Consider the following 17,889-nt stretch of genomic DNA (forward strand, 5'->3'; position numbering starts at 1 on the left):
CAGAACTGCAGCAACAGATAGAAAATATAAAGGTGTCAATGTTTTTACACTTGTAAAATCTGCAAGCCCATATATGTAATTTGATTTTAGTGATAGATTTACTTTAAGCAATCAAATAGCAGAGATCATATTTAGCTTCAATTACTGCTCTTAAAGATAAGATGTAATAGGATTTAATGTGTTGATTGTAAAGTTTTTGCTTTTTTTATTATTTTTCTCATTTTAAGAATGATAACATATCAATATTAGAATGGAAAATCAAATTCCACAACTTTGTCCTGCAAAACTGCCATCATAATCAATACCATCATTTAGGCCGCCTGTATGTTGCCACTGGCAGAGCAGCTGGTGCCTTCAGACATGATGAGTGGAACTTTCAGCTTTACTTTTTTTCTTTTTTTTTTTGAGATATCACTTCATTAATGCAATGGCAGACATTTCCTAGTCATTGTCCATATATTTAATCAGCATATTATAAAATGACAGGTAATCCACTTTTAATAACCATTTTATCTTCTCACCTGATACAAAAGAACATTATCTAGCAGGTTATATTAGAAAACAAACTTGGTATTTATAATGTAATATTTACAGCCTTATTGCATTTTAAAGCAATCCATACCATCAATACTATACTAATTAAAATGTAATTACTCAAGGGCGCATCATACTTATTTTTCTTCTTCTCGTTAAGCATTCATGGAGAGGCTAAATATAGATTTCTATACGTTTTCATGAAACGCTTTACTAAACCCATTCCGCGCCTTCTTGGCCTTTTTTTGTTTTAGCATACAAAATCATGTATTGATCGGATTCAGTAGCTTGTGTTAACATAGCGCTGTTTCCCCGTCCCTGTAGGAGCAGGAGTTAATTTCTCTCCCTGTCAGATTACAGCTGCTTTGTACTTTTCTGCCCATTGAATGGTTTCCTCTGAAATAATTCGGCATTCCGCCGTGGAGTTATATAGGGCTGTTTTGTATGGGTGCACAGTTTTTTTTTTATGACAGACAAGCATCAGGCTGATGCTCAGTAGGACCACCTAATTCATTTCTCAGTGCTCTGGCTGCAATGGAGAATTAGTCTCTGGGGGTCGGAGAAAGTGTGTTAATCTACTTTATCTTGCAGCTTACAGAAAATTGCATATTTAAGCCTCTTGTTATGAAACCGCTACATCAGTCTCTAATTAATGTGTTCTACATGCTGTCTGAGGCTACATCCACAAGCACAGTGCAGTGCACAGCTACTGTATCTCATCCTCCAGCATCAGCATCAGCAGCAGCACAGAGAGGCAGTAGCACATTGGTTAACACTGTACATAACCTCCTCACAAATTGCACAGCTTCAGCAGCAACACATCCATTAGTCTGGAAAAGACAGCGTTCCCAAGTGGCTCCTGTGCATTTTCCCCCCAATTCTCCTGTCACCGTCCAATCCTCTGTATGCGCTCCCTGTATGTAGGGAGTGTTCAACACTAATCAGGTCAATGATCATCCCAAGACTCAAGGGACCTGACAGGAGCCTATTGCCCTAGTTAGAGGATCTCTCTCTGTCCAGGGCACAGTGCTTGGAGATATTACACAGAGATCAGTGGCACAATACCACTCTGTACAAGGATTTCAGCTGGGCTGTAGTCAGAGGAAGCAGGGACAGCACAACCGGCACTTGCTATACCTGCTGGGTGTTGGTTTGGCTGCTTGGACTGTAGGACACAAAGCATCTCAATTAAGGTAAGTGATCCTTTATCTGGGCAAATGCATCCTTCTAAGTGTGGGTATGGAAACTTCTGAGAGCTGGCAGTCTGCACTGCAGCAAATCAACCTTCTCCTGTCAATAAAAAAAAGCTTTTATTTCTCCCTCTACTATTTTTCTTGATACTATGCTGTCAATTTCTGGACTGTACTGCTATCTTTGACCTTTTCATGTTTGCTGGTGTGCTGCTTTGAAAGCTGTCTGTAAGCTTTGCTAAGAAGATTGAGTCTTCGTAGTTAATGGAAATGTAAACGTCTTTTATTAGGATGTGGGAAATAATTAATTGGCGTGATTCATTCCTGTAGCATTGTATATGGTCTGACTTTGGAGTGAAACTTTGGAGTTGAATAGAATCATCCTTGAAAAGGTTTTATGGCTGGAGTTAAGGAGCCAGAGATATAAACAATAATTGGGTGATGATGGGGAAGGGTGAATATATTATTCTGCTGACTAAGTAAGGTACGAGCTAAATCCTATTACGTGTCCGCCTGCAGGGTTAATATCAGGGGAGCATGCATTGAAATGTGATTCTACCATGGTGGATAGCTAGAGCATAAAACAAGCCATTAATGTCAACACTGTACTATGTTTCCATCTTTCTCCGAGAACGTTCTTATTTATAGAATAGTTGACTGTATTAATAGGTCTACGACACCTAAGAGACAGTGTGGAAGAGGCAAGATATCTGGTTATTGCAGATAAAACATTTAAAATGCTGGCTGATATGAGTTACAAAGACAACAGCTTGAGAGCTCACTCCATACATCTCAGCACCTTGATCAATGTTACATTGAATTACAGGGAGAGAGAAAAAATGAATAAATCATTTCTAGGTTATTTCAAGGCAGGTGAATATTCTCCCCCAGCCCCCATCAGAACCTTAATCTTCAAGAAGAGGAAAGAAATATGTCATAGAAAGTGTTAAATCAAGAAGCCAAGTCAGATTAGGAACCAGGTATTTCATCCTGTCACTCTGCATTTCAAGTTGGTGGATGATCGTCAAGGACTCTTTTTGTCAGGCTAAGGTCACATATTAAAGTTAACAAGAGTCCATTGTCCTCTGGTGACTGACTGCCCAGTTTTTGTCCCTCAGGTTGAAGAAGTCAAGATATGTGTTTTTCCATTGTTATCAATTTGTATATTTTGGTTATGCTATATATATATATTATTGACGTGTAATTTAGAAAGACATGCGATAGGCAAGGACTCTTTTTGTCAGGCAGAGGTCACATATTAAAGTTAACAAGAGTCCATTATCCTCTAGTAATTGACCGTCTAGATATTCTCCCTCAGGTCGAAGGAACTTAATATATATATATATATATATATATATATATATATATATATACATATATATATATATATACACGTATATATATATATATATATATATATATATATATATATATATATATATATAGTTATAGATATATACATTATTTATATATATATATATATATGTATATATATATATATATATATATATATATATACATATATATATATATATATACGTATATATATATATATATATATATATATATATATAGTTATAGATATATACATTATTTATATATATATATATATATATATATATATATATGTATATATATATATATATATATATATATATATATATATATATATATATATATATATATATATACCATTGACATGTAATTTCAAAACACATATGACAGTCAAGGACTGTTTCTATAAGAATAAGGTCACCTAAAAGTTAACAAGAGTCCATTAGTCCATTGTCCTCTAGTGATTGACTGTCTACCTTCTCTCCATCCGGTTGAAAGTACTCAAGATACATGTTCTATAGGTTGTTTTATATATCATTTATTTGGTTGTACAATACATGTTCTAGTGGTTGTTCATTTCATACATGTTCTATTTGGTTGTTTCATACATACATACATACGTATGTATGTATGTATGTATGTATGTATGTATGTATGTATGTATGTATGTATATATATATATATATATATATATATATATATACATGTATATATACGTATATATACATCATTGACGTAGTTTAGAAATACATGTGTGATCCATATGGCTACAAATATTGGACTAGTCCGGAATAGTGAATGATATTTCCTGGAGACATTATTTGCAATATTTCCAATATGATTCTCCATCTGCCATACTAGACATATCATAGACAACACATAGAATCATATTAATCCCACCTGTGCGTCAGTGATAAAGTATTCAGTAAGAATTGAATGTACCTCTGCTAATATCTGAGCTAAATATATGCAGAGCAGATAAGACAGTCCTCCTAATCAGCATATCATATACCATCATGCCTCTTATCTGGTTTTTCACTGATTCTCCAGGATGCAGAGCAATTACAATGAACTTTTCTTTCGCATACTGAGCAATGCTACAAACTACAGTACGTTTTGCTATGTAAATGAGAGAATGGCTTTTTATTAAGTTCAATGTGTTAGGAGATGCTAAGTCAAGAATAATAATGAACGGGGAGATGTGAGCAGATTAAATAAGGATTGAAATAATGTTCAATAAATAAAGAGCGGATTTAGATCCCTCTTGAAGTCTGTTTGCAAAAAAGAAGTCTGCCAAGTAATGGCGCAGAAGTTTACACTGGTCTTTTGTTGTAACTTTTACGATACCATAAAATGTTGTGACCTCTAGTGCACAGGTTCCCGACAAATTTATTGTGTAATAAAACAAGCTCCCGGTATGAAAAAGTGAAAACAAAAATCTAAAGATAATCTTGTGCACTTTCTTTAATGTACCATAAAATACACTAGTCAACTCAGAATTGATAGAAATTGGGAAGTTCATAGACCTTGTAACAGCCATACACATAAAGTAACTATCTCTTCCAACTGTACCATAACTGCAGTATGTACACTAAAAGAGTCTTTGCACCTTAAGGGAAACCTGTCAGGTGCAATATGCAGAACCATGAACAGTTCTGAGTGCATATTGCCAATCCCTGCCTAATTGTGCCTGTATCTAGTATCATAGATAAAGAGATCTTTAGAAAAGGTATCTCTAAAGATCTTTTATGAAATGCTAATTAAGCCAGCGACTAATAATAATAATTTAATAATAATAATAATTATAGTCACAAGGGTGTTACCTCCCCCAACTAGTCCACCCTCTTAGCATTTTAGCATGCCCACAGGGGTATATTAACATGCTACTCACTGCAGCATCACCACCGGTGAGGCGCATACCTGTGTCCACTGTCTCTGCTGCTCAGAAGTCCCGACACTTCCAGTCATGCGCACTAGACCTTGCTGAACTCGGGACGCGTAAACCAGGCTTCATATTGTGCATGGCCTGAGATGTCAGGAACTTCTGAACAGCGGTGGCAGCAGACACAGGTATGCGCCTCACCGCTCCATTGAATAGTATGCTGCATTGAGTAGCATGCCCCTTTGGTCAGGATGTAGATCAGGATTCTGTGCCTAAATCTGAAAATAGTCTGACTATTCATTTGCATAGACTGTTTTATGTCCCACAGATTTTATAAACCTCAATATCTAGAATGGATTTTCCCAGTGCAACTCCTGACCACAGGAACCTGCCCTTCGACCATCCATGCTTGTATGCTTTTATTTATAAGGAGATAGAATGTAGAAGAAAGATTCTTATGTTGATCCATTTTTCCCTTAGTGGCAGGCAACAGACGGCAGTCAGGCAGTGCCCATACACATTAGATTACCAGCCAATCTGACATTGGTTGATAAAGCCAACATCAGAGATGGGAAAATTAACTTTCAGGATAACAGTGGGGTTTATTTATCAAAATTTAATTTTTTAGACAGTGTAAACTCAGACCAGACAGTCTTAAGGTGCACAAAATTTATCAAAATGGTTCATGGTGTTTGATGTCTGTCTTGTCTACTTTATGCCACCAATTAGTTAGCTTACTTTCTATTAAAAACATACACCACGGTTTGGGCACATTTTTGGGTCACATTAAACCATGCCCCTTCCCAAAAGATACACCCCTTTTATTATGGCCACACGATTTAGTCATATGAATTGAAAAAAGTATTTAAAACACATCATAAATATGGTGCAACAAGAATATACTTTATTCTCCGAACTATTAGACAGACTATATAGTTCTAGAAATAGTTCTCAAGAATTTTAGCCAAGTCAGTACAGGTGCATTATAATGCTTGTTTGTTCCTATACTGCCCTGCTTGTAAGAATAGGAAATACACACATGATCTGCTGGCTGTACACTTGTCCTGTCCTGAAATACAAAATATTTGGGTTCTTATTATTCATACCAAATACCTAGTACTATTCAAGTATTCATCACAAATAACAAATCTAATGCAAGTCAATGGTGAAGCCAAGCATTTTTCTGGGATATATTAAAAAAAATGTTCCGGTTCCCCATTGACTTGCGTTAGGTTCGTTAATTGTGACAAATACTGGAATAGTACTAGGTATTCGGTACGAATGACCCAAATTCGAATATTTAGTATTCACTCATCACTAGTGTCCTGGCAAGCACAATATCTTCATTATCAGATCCAAGAGAATCCCTTTAAATATAACTAAGGCTCATGTATATGGTTATATTAACTAAAGCTCCATGCATCAGGCATATGGTAACTTGTCAGGTGATTCATGATGCCCAAACCACAGCCAGTATGAATTGACATCTTTGCTGCACTATTGCACTATTGCAGCCAGATATACTATTTTCTAAAAAGAATTGTGATTTCATAGATACAAAGATGAGATTACTTCAGCTCCGCCCCGGCCGCCTCTTCCCGGTGATTCACAGGTTTCTCCATTATGTATAGATCGGAAGAGACCTGTTAATCACCTGCTGTGGTGCTAGAAAGAGCCATAAGAGCAAATCCTAAAGTATATTATCTGTGAAACACTGGAACATTTCACTATTTACAATTGTGCAGCTCGGCTGTGATTCATGCTGCCAAGCCAAAAAGCAAGCTTTCTAACTAAAGGTGATCCAATCCCTTTCCTCTTTCTAAATATATGGCTGATTCATGGAACCATAATAACTAGTCATAAAAGCCGAAAAGGCTGGAGTTTATCAAGCATTGTATGTTTTTAAGTCTAATTTCTACTTCACATGTAACTGTCAGTATCTAATGACATATACACCATGCTTTAGTAATGGGGGTGTAGCGGGGCCCGGGCGGCATATCTAAGTTTATGAGATAGTGCATTATTCCTGAGTTAAAAAAGGAAATCATGGCAGGACTCCTAAGATAAAAAGCGAGAGTCCTTATTACCTTAACTACATACAATAATTGACAAGTTTTCTTAAATCATAAGAGGCTGTCAATTAGTCAATGGGCTTGGACTTCACAAGACTCACATTGCCAGGATTTACCTGTCTTTTTGCTCATAAATAATCACCAAATTAAATAAAACTATACTTCAGAGCTTGTCTTCTATTTTTTTAAATGCTGCTCTCAGATAGGGTAGCAAACATCACCTTACAGAAGAGATGAAGGAATCAGGCAAAATTCCAATTGAACTGTTCACACAGATTTTCCCATGGTATGCAATTAGCAGAGATGTTACTTTTCACGTGCTTAAAGTAACAGCCTTAGCTGGCTGCCCCAAAGGGGTTAAAGGGAGGGCAACATGACTAAGGAGGTATGCTAGGCCAGTGGGTATAGCAAGAGGTTAAGCTGAGGATGCACTTTGAGCAGGAAAATTGGAGGATAGGTTTCACGAACTACCACTAGGTGTTACAAGAAGCAACTAATGATGGGTAAGTCAAACAAACCAAAGGTCAGGAGCCAGAGGTCATGTATGGAACACAGGGATGAAGCAAAGCTGAGGTTATAGCACAAGCCATAGGTTAGAAGCCAGGAAGTCACGTAAGGTAACCTGGGGAAAAGCGGAGCTGAAGTCAGGGTAAAAGTTGGAGGTCAGGAGCTGGAAAACAACATCAGAGTTAGGGGCACAGAATGAGAGGCATAACAGCAGGACGGTGGTAGGAGGACAAGATCAAAGCACAAACGGGAGCCAGAGCACTTACTGCAGTCAGGAACTATGACTGGTGGCATTCTGTGTGAGGTTAATTCCTAATAAAGCTGAGCAATTACCCAGAACAAGGCACCTGGATAGAGACCCCTCCCAACACCAGCACAGGAAACCACTTCTACATCGGCGTAAAATACAAAACAGAACACCAGCTCTGCTGAAGAGTAGAGCACCACAGATCAGAACCATGATAGTGGGGTTATAGGGGCAGTTGGGTTGCAGGAACCTGTGATTGGTCAGGGGGAGGGCAGTTATAGCGTAGTATATAGGGCAGGGCTTAAGGGTGGGGGTGGTCATTCATTACCTGGTAGGCATCCAGAATCATCACACTTTATTTTGAGACTTTTGGAGATCAATGTGGATAGATGGGTATGAGTTTGCTTTGTCGCAGCAGTAGGCGGAAAGGATGTGGGTATTTCAAGGTGGTGGATTGCACAAAAGAGCAATTCAGTGCAGGAACGGTTTATCCCTGGTGGTGCAATAGTATGGTTGGTTTTAATGTGGGTCCATGTTGGGCTAAGGTCTCAGCGGGACATGGGTTGGGCAACACTCGGCTAGGTGCCCTAGAGCTAGTGTAATACGACTGAGGGAAGGTATTGGCGCTTGTGTTGGAATCGAATACACTTCACTTACCCCTCCTCCTTTTCGGTCGGTTATGTTATTATTAATTTGATGTTTGAAATTGTTATTTATTGTTGGTTGTTAGTTAACAAATGGGCTGCTCTGGCCTTTTACATCCAATGTCACATAGATTTTGTGTCTTAATTTTAGGTAGTAATTTGGGAAATGGGGGATGGGGTGGCAGTCGGTATGGTACGGTAAGGCCCTCGGTCATACTTTCCACAGATATATCTCTTAATATGCTCTGGGGTCTCTGTAGACTCTTGAATATGGTAAATGTAAAATGTAAAAAAAAAATCATTATACCCACCTTACTTCCTCACCCTTTGCTTGTCACCATCACTTTTCCAGTCCTCAAAGCCTTTTTAGATCTCTACTGTGTGAGCCAAGTCATAGCTCATGTCATTATCTCATGATGCAGTGACCATTCATGGTTTCACAGAAGTGGCAGGGATCTGAAAAAGTGGTGGAGACCAGATAGAGGACATGGAGGGGCTGGAGAGGTGAACAGTAAAGTGAGTATCATTTTTTTAACATTTGATGGCCTTTTGCGGTTCAGCAAGCAACTGCCATGTTGCTGAATTCACTCATAAATGAATTACCAAAAAACAATTTTTCAGTAAATTCATTTATTCAAGGTACACAGTAATAGGATTAATTAAAATTAACCCTTTAATTTTGATCACACAATTTTTTTTTACATTTTGTCTATATGCTTAAAATTCTGAAGGCTCACACAGTATTTCAAATATACACAATATATATGTCCCACACATCTAATGGATGCAAAAAATAGTGCCAGGATGGGGTTTTTTACTGAATATGTAAGAATAATCTGCAGTGATCTCCTAGATTGTGACTGAAAATAAAAGTAGAAATGTGCACTTTTTTCAGGACGAGGAGATATCGATAATGGATAACATACAGTACAATGCACCTTTAAGATTGATGCATAAGTCAGGAGATTTTACCATTATGTATTCTAATAGTAAAATTAAATGTTATGTGAACACAGCCCTACCGTTTTTCCATAAAGACCACGTGAGATATGTTGTTTGTTATGTATATATATACAGGAACCTTTGATACTATATCTATATATATATATATATATATATATATATACTATATATTTGATACTATATCTCCCATTACCAAACATTCAATTGCTTTTCTATCCAGTGAAAGCACATCAAAGCCTTATCACAAACCTTGCCGAATATCTTCTGTTAGGAAACCTTTGTTCCATGAACAGTTTTGCTTTGATAACGTCATAACGATGCTGTCAATGAGATTTCCTCATGCCTTTACGAGACACCTCCAAAAACAGTCTTCTGTACTTTCCTGCAGCCTACAGTGATAGTATAACTAGAAGAAAGCACCAAGTTTGAGCTGCAAATGAGCCTGTTTGCAAGTCTTTTAACACATAGCTCTGAATACAGCTGCTTTCTGCAAAGGTCACAGATGTCAATTAGCCAAAATCTCTATTCACAGAAATGTCATCAGGTTGCAATAACAATGATGGGCTGCAAAAATCCATCATATGATTAACTGGCACATTTGACAAAAAAGGATAATAATTCCAAATATTATTATAATTCTTAAACTTGCTACTTTTATTATCACCATATATGGACACCTTCAGAAAGTGCAATCTCTGTATCGTTACTGTGGATCTAAGCTACTTTAAGGGAATCTGCCATAAAAACAACAACAAACAGTATTTCCTGCAGGCATACTGGTATTCCGCAGGTAAATACCATTCTAACTGATTTTATTGGAAGTTTGACAGCATAAAACAAAAGAAGTTATATTTAAATTGCAACAGTTGACTTTCAGCCAAGTGGGCGGCACCAGAGTTATGGATATTCAGTTTTCTGTCGATAGTGAATATTCTGTAATTATGCTCCTATGATGATATCAGCAGCGTGTGTGATGTCAAGATTGTATCTCCTTCTCAATAAGTTATGGCATAGCTACAGGTTAATCACTTAATGGTTCTAGGGTTCTGACTAGAGTTGAGCGGATAGTGAAAAATCAGGGAGAGAGAGAGAGAGAGAGAGAGAGAGAAAAAAAAAAATAAATAACCCCGGATTGGACGCTGAAACCGCGCGGATCCGGATTTTTACAGTTCGGGTCCGCTCAACACTAGTTCTGACCTCTGGGATCCTATTGATCCTGAGAAGGAAGGGATTGCTGTTCTGATTTTTTGCTATGTGTCCTTCACAGTTTCTCTTCGCCCATCGGTGCTCCTGGCCACCAAAATGTATGGGAAACTGAAGCTGACCCTATTTATTTAAAAATAACTCTTCTCCATTATGATAGTTGGGAGCACAAATTAACAGAGAAGAAATTTTGAAGGGGCTGAATAAGTACTGCCGACCATTTATTCTGTGGATATAAGGAAATTGAAAAGATCGGACCCCCAGTGATCATGAATTAATGACATTTGCTAGTGGTTAGCACTGAAATCTGTCAGCACTTGGGACCTGGGTTTATGTTCCGCCAAGTACAGAATCTACAAAAAGTTTATATGATTTCCCCCTGTTTATGTGGGTTTTCTTGGGGTCCTCTGGTTTCAGACTCCACTTCAAAGACATACTGATAGGGAATTTAGATGGTGAGCCCCAATAGGGACAGTGATGATAATGTCTGTAAGGGCTCGGTTCACTACTTGCACATAGCTTCCGATGTGCGAGCATTGGAAGTGATATGCTATTGACCTTCTGCTGCAAGTGTCAGCCAAGGGTCATGCAGCTGTGTTCTGCAATTGGATCACAGTTGCAGAGAAGAGGGAGGGAGCACTTTCTTCCCCTCCGCCGCTGCTGCTTCTGGGGCTGCTCGGATCCGGGTTGCTGCTGCGGCCCGAGTGGTGACCGGACCCGGGCTCGCATGGCCGTCCGTCCTCACAACCATCGTGAAGGGGGGTATTTACAAGGGATTTGTTGTGTTGGTGACGCCACCCGTGGGTTGCGGTGAGGGATGGTGAAACCGCCGCTGCCTGGTGATGGTGCATCTGGGACTGATAGAGCGGGGCAGCAAGATGGGATCTCCTCCACGGGTAGGGGAGGTGTAGTCCCGGGGCCCGCGGTCTGGACATGGGAGTTATGGCTGCTGGAGGTGGTGCGCTGGGTTGGACCGGGGGCAATGGTGCACTCACAGTTCAGTAATTTCACACAAGTCCAGTGGTAAACCAAGTTGCCAGTGACCGGCTGCTGTTGGAGGGTGTATTCAGGTCCCACACCCCGGTTAGTGAACAGGTGTCCCTTCCTCCTGCACGTTGTGTTTGTCTCTCCTGTTGGACGACTTTGCATGGATTGGAGAAGTCCACTCCCAGTTCTGTATGTATTTGGGAGCTGTGGCCCGCGAAATCTGACTCTTGGGATCTCTGTGGTTTCTGACGGACACCCTATCCCCCGCGTTGGGCTTCCGTTTTGCTCTCTGGGCTTTGGGAGAACGAGGCCTGAAACCTCATCCTCTGCTGGTGAATTAACAAGGGGCATGCAACCTTCCTCGTCCTAGGGTCCAGGCACCCCGTCTGTGCACGGCCTCCGGACCAAATTCCCGCTGTCGGCAGCAATGGGCTACGACCCTGCTCCGGTCCACTTAAAAGAGTTGTCCGACATTAGCTTAACAAAAATTTTTGAGTTTATCTGTGCTGTATTGTCATATAAATCACACCTACATTGTTATTTTTTGTTTTCTAACTTTTGTTCCTCTTGAATTCACCCTTTATTCTCGGCAGCTCCTTGTTTACATTCAGATCCAGCAAACTGACCACTTCCTGTGCAAAACCTCAGTCAGAGCTGGCACCACCTACCCCAGTGTCCAGCCCCACCCCAGTGTCCAGCCTCGCCCCCTGCCCGCCCCCTGCACACACAGTCCCTGTCAGTATTCTTCCCCAGCACCTGACCTGGTATCACTACAGCATTGCATATAACAGCCCCACATCGGGCTCTGCACCGCACACGCACACATATGGCTCTGCACCGCACACGTATGCTCTGCACCGCACACATATGGCTCTGTACCGCACACATATAGCTCTGTACCGCACACGCATACATATGGCTCTGTACCGCACACGCACACATATGGCTCTGCACCGCACACGCACACATATGGCTCTGTACCGCACACGCACACATATGGCTCTGCACCGCACATGCACACATATGGCTCTGCACCACACACATATGGCTCTGTACCGCACACGCACACATATGGCTCTGCACCACACACATATGGCTCTGTACCGCACACGCACACATATGGCTCTGCACTGCACACATATGGCTCTGCACCGATCACGCACACATATGGCTCTGCACCGCACACACATGGCTCTGTACCGCACACGCACACATATGGCTCTGTACTGCACACGCACACGTATGGCTCTGCACCGCACACGCACACATATGGCTCTGCACACGCACACATATGGCTCTGCACACGCACACATAGGGAACACATGTAGGGAGTACATACTCACCCGTCCTCGGTCCCCGCCGCTCCTGCACATTCGCCAGCTGTCTGTGCTCTGGACATATCAGCACAGTAGTGACGTCACCACTGTGCTGAAGAGAGCACAGACAGCGGGAGGGACAGTGATGAGAAGCTGCGCTCCGTCTCATTAGCGCTTTAATAATAATAATAATAATTTTATTCATTTATATAGCGCTATTAATTCCACAGCGCTTTACATACATTGGAAACACTGTCCCCATTGGGGCTCACAATCTAGAGTCCCTATCTGTATGTCTTTGGAGTGTGGGAGGAAACCGGAGTACCCGGAGGAAACCCACGCAAACACGGGGAGAACATACAAACTCCTTGCAGATGGTGTCCTTGGTGGGATTTGAACCCAGGACCCCAGCGCTGCAAGGCTGCAGTGCTAACCACTGAGCCACCGTGCCGCCCGAATGTACCCGGCATCTGTGATCTGTGATCTGTGATGCCGGTACATTTGAATGTGTGATCCTGAGCAGGGGCCTGGTGCTGGCGCTGACACCACAGCAGCCGCCGCCAGGCCCCTCCCCCAGGTCACGGACCCCACAGCAGTGCAGGGGGAGGTTACTGGAGAGTAAAAGAGGTGCGGGGGAATGTGTGGGAGGGTGCAGGAAAGGGGGCGGGGCTCATCGCACTGTACCCGCCCAGCAGGGAGGCGACATGCTGTTCCACATTTGCATGTCAACATGGCCCTGCCCATGTTGACATGAAATGACCGGAAGCAGCAAAATCGTGGCAGGAGCGGTCACATGACCGCTCTGAGCTGGGGGAGAGGGGCTGACAGCAGGGCAGGTAAGTGGTCTCTATCTACTTACCTGCCCCAATGTAGCACAATAGGGAAATAAAAAAAAAAGTCAAAGAAGCCGGATAACCCCTTTAAGGTTTCCCGAGACCGGACCTCTGTTGTCTGTGGCCCTGTTCACCGTCTGCCACCTAGCCAGGTAGTCCAGGGGCCCCAATCCCTGACTCCACTGCACTTCACACTCCTCTACTCTCCAACTCTAACTCCAACTTGTCTGTTGTGTTCCCGCCCCTGACACCTCAGGATCCCTAGATGGGCGATCTCATCCGCCTGATCCCGCCCACTGGTGTGTCCTTATTATCATGAGGGGATGGCTAGGCTTTAATGGCTGTGTGTTGAACCTGGGTGTGAGTTTTGGTGGTTACAAGGAGGGTGGACACTTTTGTGACTACCTGGTTTTGCCAGGGCGTCACACTCCCCTTCCTGTCTCTGCATTCATCACACTACAGTTGGATGACATGCGAGTGCAGTGTGATGTTTCACACGCACTCATAGACCTGTATAGGTGCGTGTGAGTAGAGATTCGCTGCCAAACGCAGCTTGCTGTGATTCATTGCTCAAGCCGATATGGCATGAGAAATCAATCGCAGATGGACACTGCCCCATAGTTTTGCAGTGGTTCGAGTGTAATCTGATGTTTTATCGAATTGCCCTCATCCATGCAAAATGCAAGTGGAACCGAGGCCTAAAGTGGAAATTAATGTCGCTATATAAGCAAGTAAAATAAAAAAAAGTCTTTCGTCACTGAGACAGATATACTCATTTAACATTTCACCTTTTAAAAAATCATAACTTATTTAACTGATATAATAAATCATTATGTAGTAAATCGTTTCCAAACTTTATTACAATAATTGAATGAAAAAATATTCAGGCATGACATCAATATCCCAAAACCCCTATGCCAAAATGGAGCCCCAATAATGTTATCAGAGCTTAATGGTCCTTAGTTTTTACACAGTAGTCCCTAAATATGAATGATAACAATGGCCACCAGTAGTTTACTATCGAGTTCCAAAAAAGAGCAAATTGTTAGAATGATTCACATTGTAACATAATTAAACTTTGCAGTTTGTCTTTTAATATATCAATATATCCTATTACATATTGGTGCTTTGATAACCTAAAGGAGGTGTCCATTGCTCAGACTACCCTTTTTCATTCTCCATTTTGCCCCTATTAAAATAAAAAAGCTTATACTCCTCTCATGTCCCAGTATAGTTCCAGCGGTGCTGTCAGTCGCTCTTCCGGGGCTCATATAAGGTTGTTACATCATGTGATCCCTGCGGCCAATCACTGCTGGCTTCACTCTCCCCGTCTTTGGATGTTTAAGTAATTAACAGGAAGTGAGAGTCCAGCCGCAGTTCTCACTTCCCATTGATTATTTATTTGTCTGAAGATGAGGAGATAGAAGGCAGCAGTGATTCGTCTTGGGGAATGTGACATGTAACAACCTTACATCAGCCTCGGGAGAACAAAGGTCAGCACCACTGGAACGGCACTGGAACAGGATTTGAGTATACGCTTTTTTATTTTAATGGGGCAAACAAGGTGAATGAGAAGGGGTCATCCTGATAATGGACAAATCCTTTAAGGAGAATTACCACTCACGAAGTAAAGGTCTCATACATAACTTTTCATTGATTATTACCATATTGTTACTGTTACGGTTGCTGCGAGCACTGGAGACTAAGTCCAGATTTCTTACTACTGCACATGTGCGAGCGCTGGAGACTAAGTCCAGATTTCTTGCTACTGCACATGTGTGAGCGCCGGAGACTAAGTCCTATCTTGGAGCCATTGCACATGTGCGGGTGACATCATCGCTGACACAAGGTCACATGTCTCTGACACCTTCTATGCCGATTGGTCGCTGGTCATGTGCTTGTGATGCCTTGCTCGGTGATAGGCCAGCATGACGTCACTCCTGTCGTTCTGGCAGCGGATTGGCTCTGGTGTCCTCCATCTTGGATGAGGCACAGAGTCTATATAAGACCCTGACACACGCCGCATGGCGCTCAGTCCTCTTGGTTCATGCATAAGAGTAGACGCTCTGTGCGCGTTCCTCTAGGCATTCCTCTGTCTATGCTAGGTGAGCGCTACCGGCAGGGTAGCGTTCTTATACCTTACAGCTTCGGCTGCTGTCCGTATCCTTACCTCTTAGGGAAGCGGACATAGGCAGGTGCCTGAGGCACATGGTCTGGCTGGGCCTTGTGGTTCGACTCGTAGGTGGACATTGCCGCTAGGGTAACGTTCCTTATACTGCGTCTGGCAGTTGTTCGTATCCTCGCACACTAGGGGAGCGAACAGAGGTAGGAGCTTTGTGCGGCTTACGCTGCTGTTCGTCTCTTTTGCACCACTAGAAGAGCGGACCTAGGCAGGTGCCATATCTAGTGGTTCGTGTCCTCGCACACTAGTGGAGCGAACGCAGGTAGGAGCTTTGTGCGGCTTACGCTGCTGTTCGTCTCTTTTGCACCACTAGAAGAGCGGACCTAGGTAGGTGCCATTTCGCACACATTGCCTTTGTCTCTGTGATTATTAACAGAGATCATTCCACACACCCTCCAAGTAAGGGAGGAATTGCTTTACTTACTTATTATATCCTTCTGTGAGTTAACAGAGGTATTGCACTCTGCCATAGTCTGCAGCAGAGTCTTTGCACGGTGGACCCTGACTGTCTGATACTCCTTTAGGTTATCAGACAGCCCCCCGTAACAGTTACTGCATTAAAATGACAAGAAAATGAGAAATTCAATGAAAGAGTTTATTATTACATATTTTCATCTAGGTCTTAATAGAGTTTTGGATAGTTTGGTCAATCTGTTTGTCAGGTTGAGACAATCTTGTGAATCAAGTTGTCAGGTAAGGATCACCTGATTAACAGGGTTTTTTGATTCTGGGAATACTTGCAATCAGCTGCCAAGTCTATGGCACTGCATGTGTTATGTAGCTGGTCAGCATCACTGAATATGGAAGGTTATCGTTAAATTTTATGGTTGAACAGATGCGTGAAAGGCTGCTGCTAACTGAAGAGGTTTCTTTCACTTTATTTGCCATATTTTGGTTAGTGTCTGAAAGTCTTTGCTATTCCAGTACAGTTTGAATTACAATGTGCATTTTCTACTAATTATTACACTTTATACACTAAACCACACATCTTGGGAGATTGGTGATCTAAAGTAAAATTCCATGTCATGAATGGCTACTATAACCAATATAATTTAGTATTTATGAAATTCAGTAAACAACATTGGAAATGAAGCAGCCACTAGTTGAACTGGAAAAAGTGACTCACTATAGACCAATAAATGGAAAACGCTGCAACTACAGTTGAGCGAGTATCTAACTACTCGTACTCACTATACTCATAACAAATACTGTGTAATACTCGCGTATTGGTTCCGGATAGTGTCTGCAATGCAAGAAAATGGGGGAAAACTCGCAAAGTAACGAGTAACCCGACTGCCGTACTATTCATGCGAGAAGCGAATAGTGAGGAATTTGAGATGGTTGTTGCATTGCGAGTTTGACTTGCATTGCACATGCTATTCTGAATGAATACGCAAGTATTTGACAGTACTCGTTATGAGCATAGTGAGTATGAATAGTTAGGTACTCGCTCAACTCTATCTGAAACCCAAAAAGTAGATAGTGATGTTTACTTAACTAAACTTCACACTTCAGTCCCTATTACATGGACTTATAATACAGTGGAAACATTTAAGTCATTGTTACATGATATTTAAGTGATATATTCTTAGAAACAAATGTGATATTCATCATATACATGTATGCTTAAGTGATAAAATGCTTTTGTGCCATAATTGAAGTGCCTATATTATTTCTTTACAATAATCTTGTGCAGAATTCTTGAATTACATTAATGTCTACACATGTCAACTAATTAAAATGACTTACCCAAAGCATAAACCAATTCCCTGTTGTTACTTTCACCCTGCAATTACCGGTGTCACAAAGCACTTAATTTGCTGCTTCTTGTAATTTCCAAGTCTGTGATTGGGCAAGAAAGCCCCAGAAATGCTGTTGTCAGATGTAAACTGCTGACATCGTAGCCATTCTAGTATTGGTAAACTCCTTATAGCAAAAATTTAACACTTGGCATGTGAGGATACAATTATGTTATATACATAGATGTATGGCAA

The 17,889-nt window shown here is 41.3% G+C and overlaps 1 protein-coding gene across 8 annotated transcripts in view; it reads left to right on the top strand.

Annotated features, from left to right (window-relative positions):
- Positions 1-1,061: 1,061 nt before the first annotated feature.
- The window catches only part of CDH12 (cadherin 12), a 1,513,562-nt gene continuing 1,496,734 nt past the window's right edge, over positions 1,062-17,889 (top strand). For all 8 annotated transcript variants that reach the window (XM_075314868.1, XM_075314867.1, XM_075314866.1 and 5 more), the window contains exon 1: positions 1,062-1,727. The gene's annotated coding sequence lies outside the window, so the exon portion shown is untranslated. The remainder of the gene's footprint in view (positions 1,728-17,889) is intronic.

Source organism: Anomaloglossus baeobatrachus, chromosome 6 (assembly GCF_048569485.1).
Source record: "Anomaloglossus baeobatrachus isolate aAnoBae1 chromosome 6, aAnoBae1.hap1, whole genome shotgun sequence".
NCBI classification, from domain to species: domain Eukaryota; kingdom Metazoa; phylum Chordata; class Amphibia; order Anura; family Aromobatidae; genus Anomaloglossus; species Anomaloglossus baeobatrachus.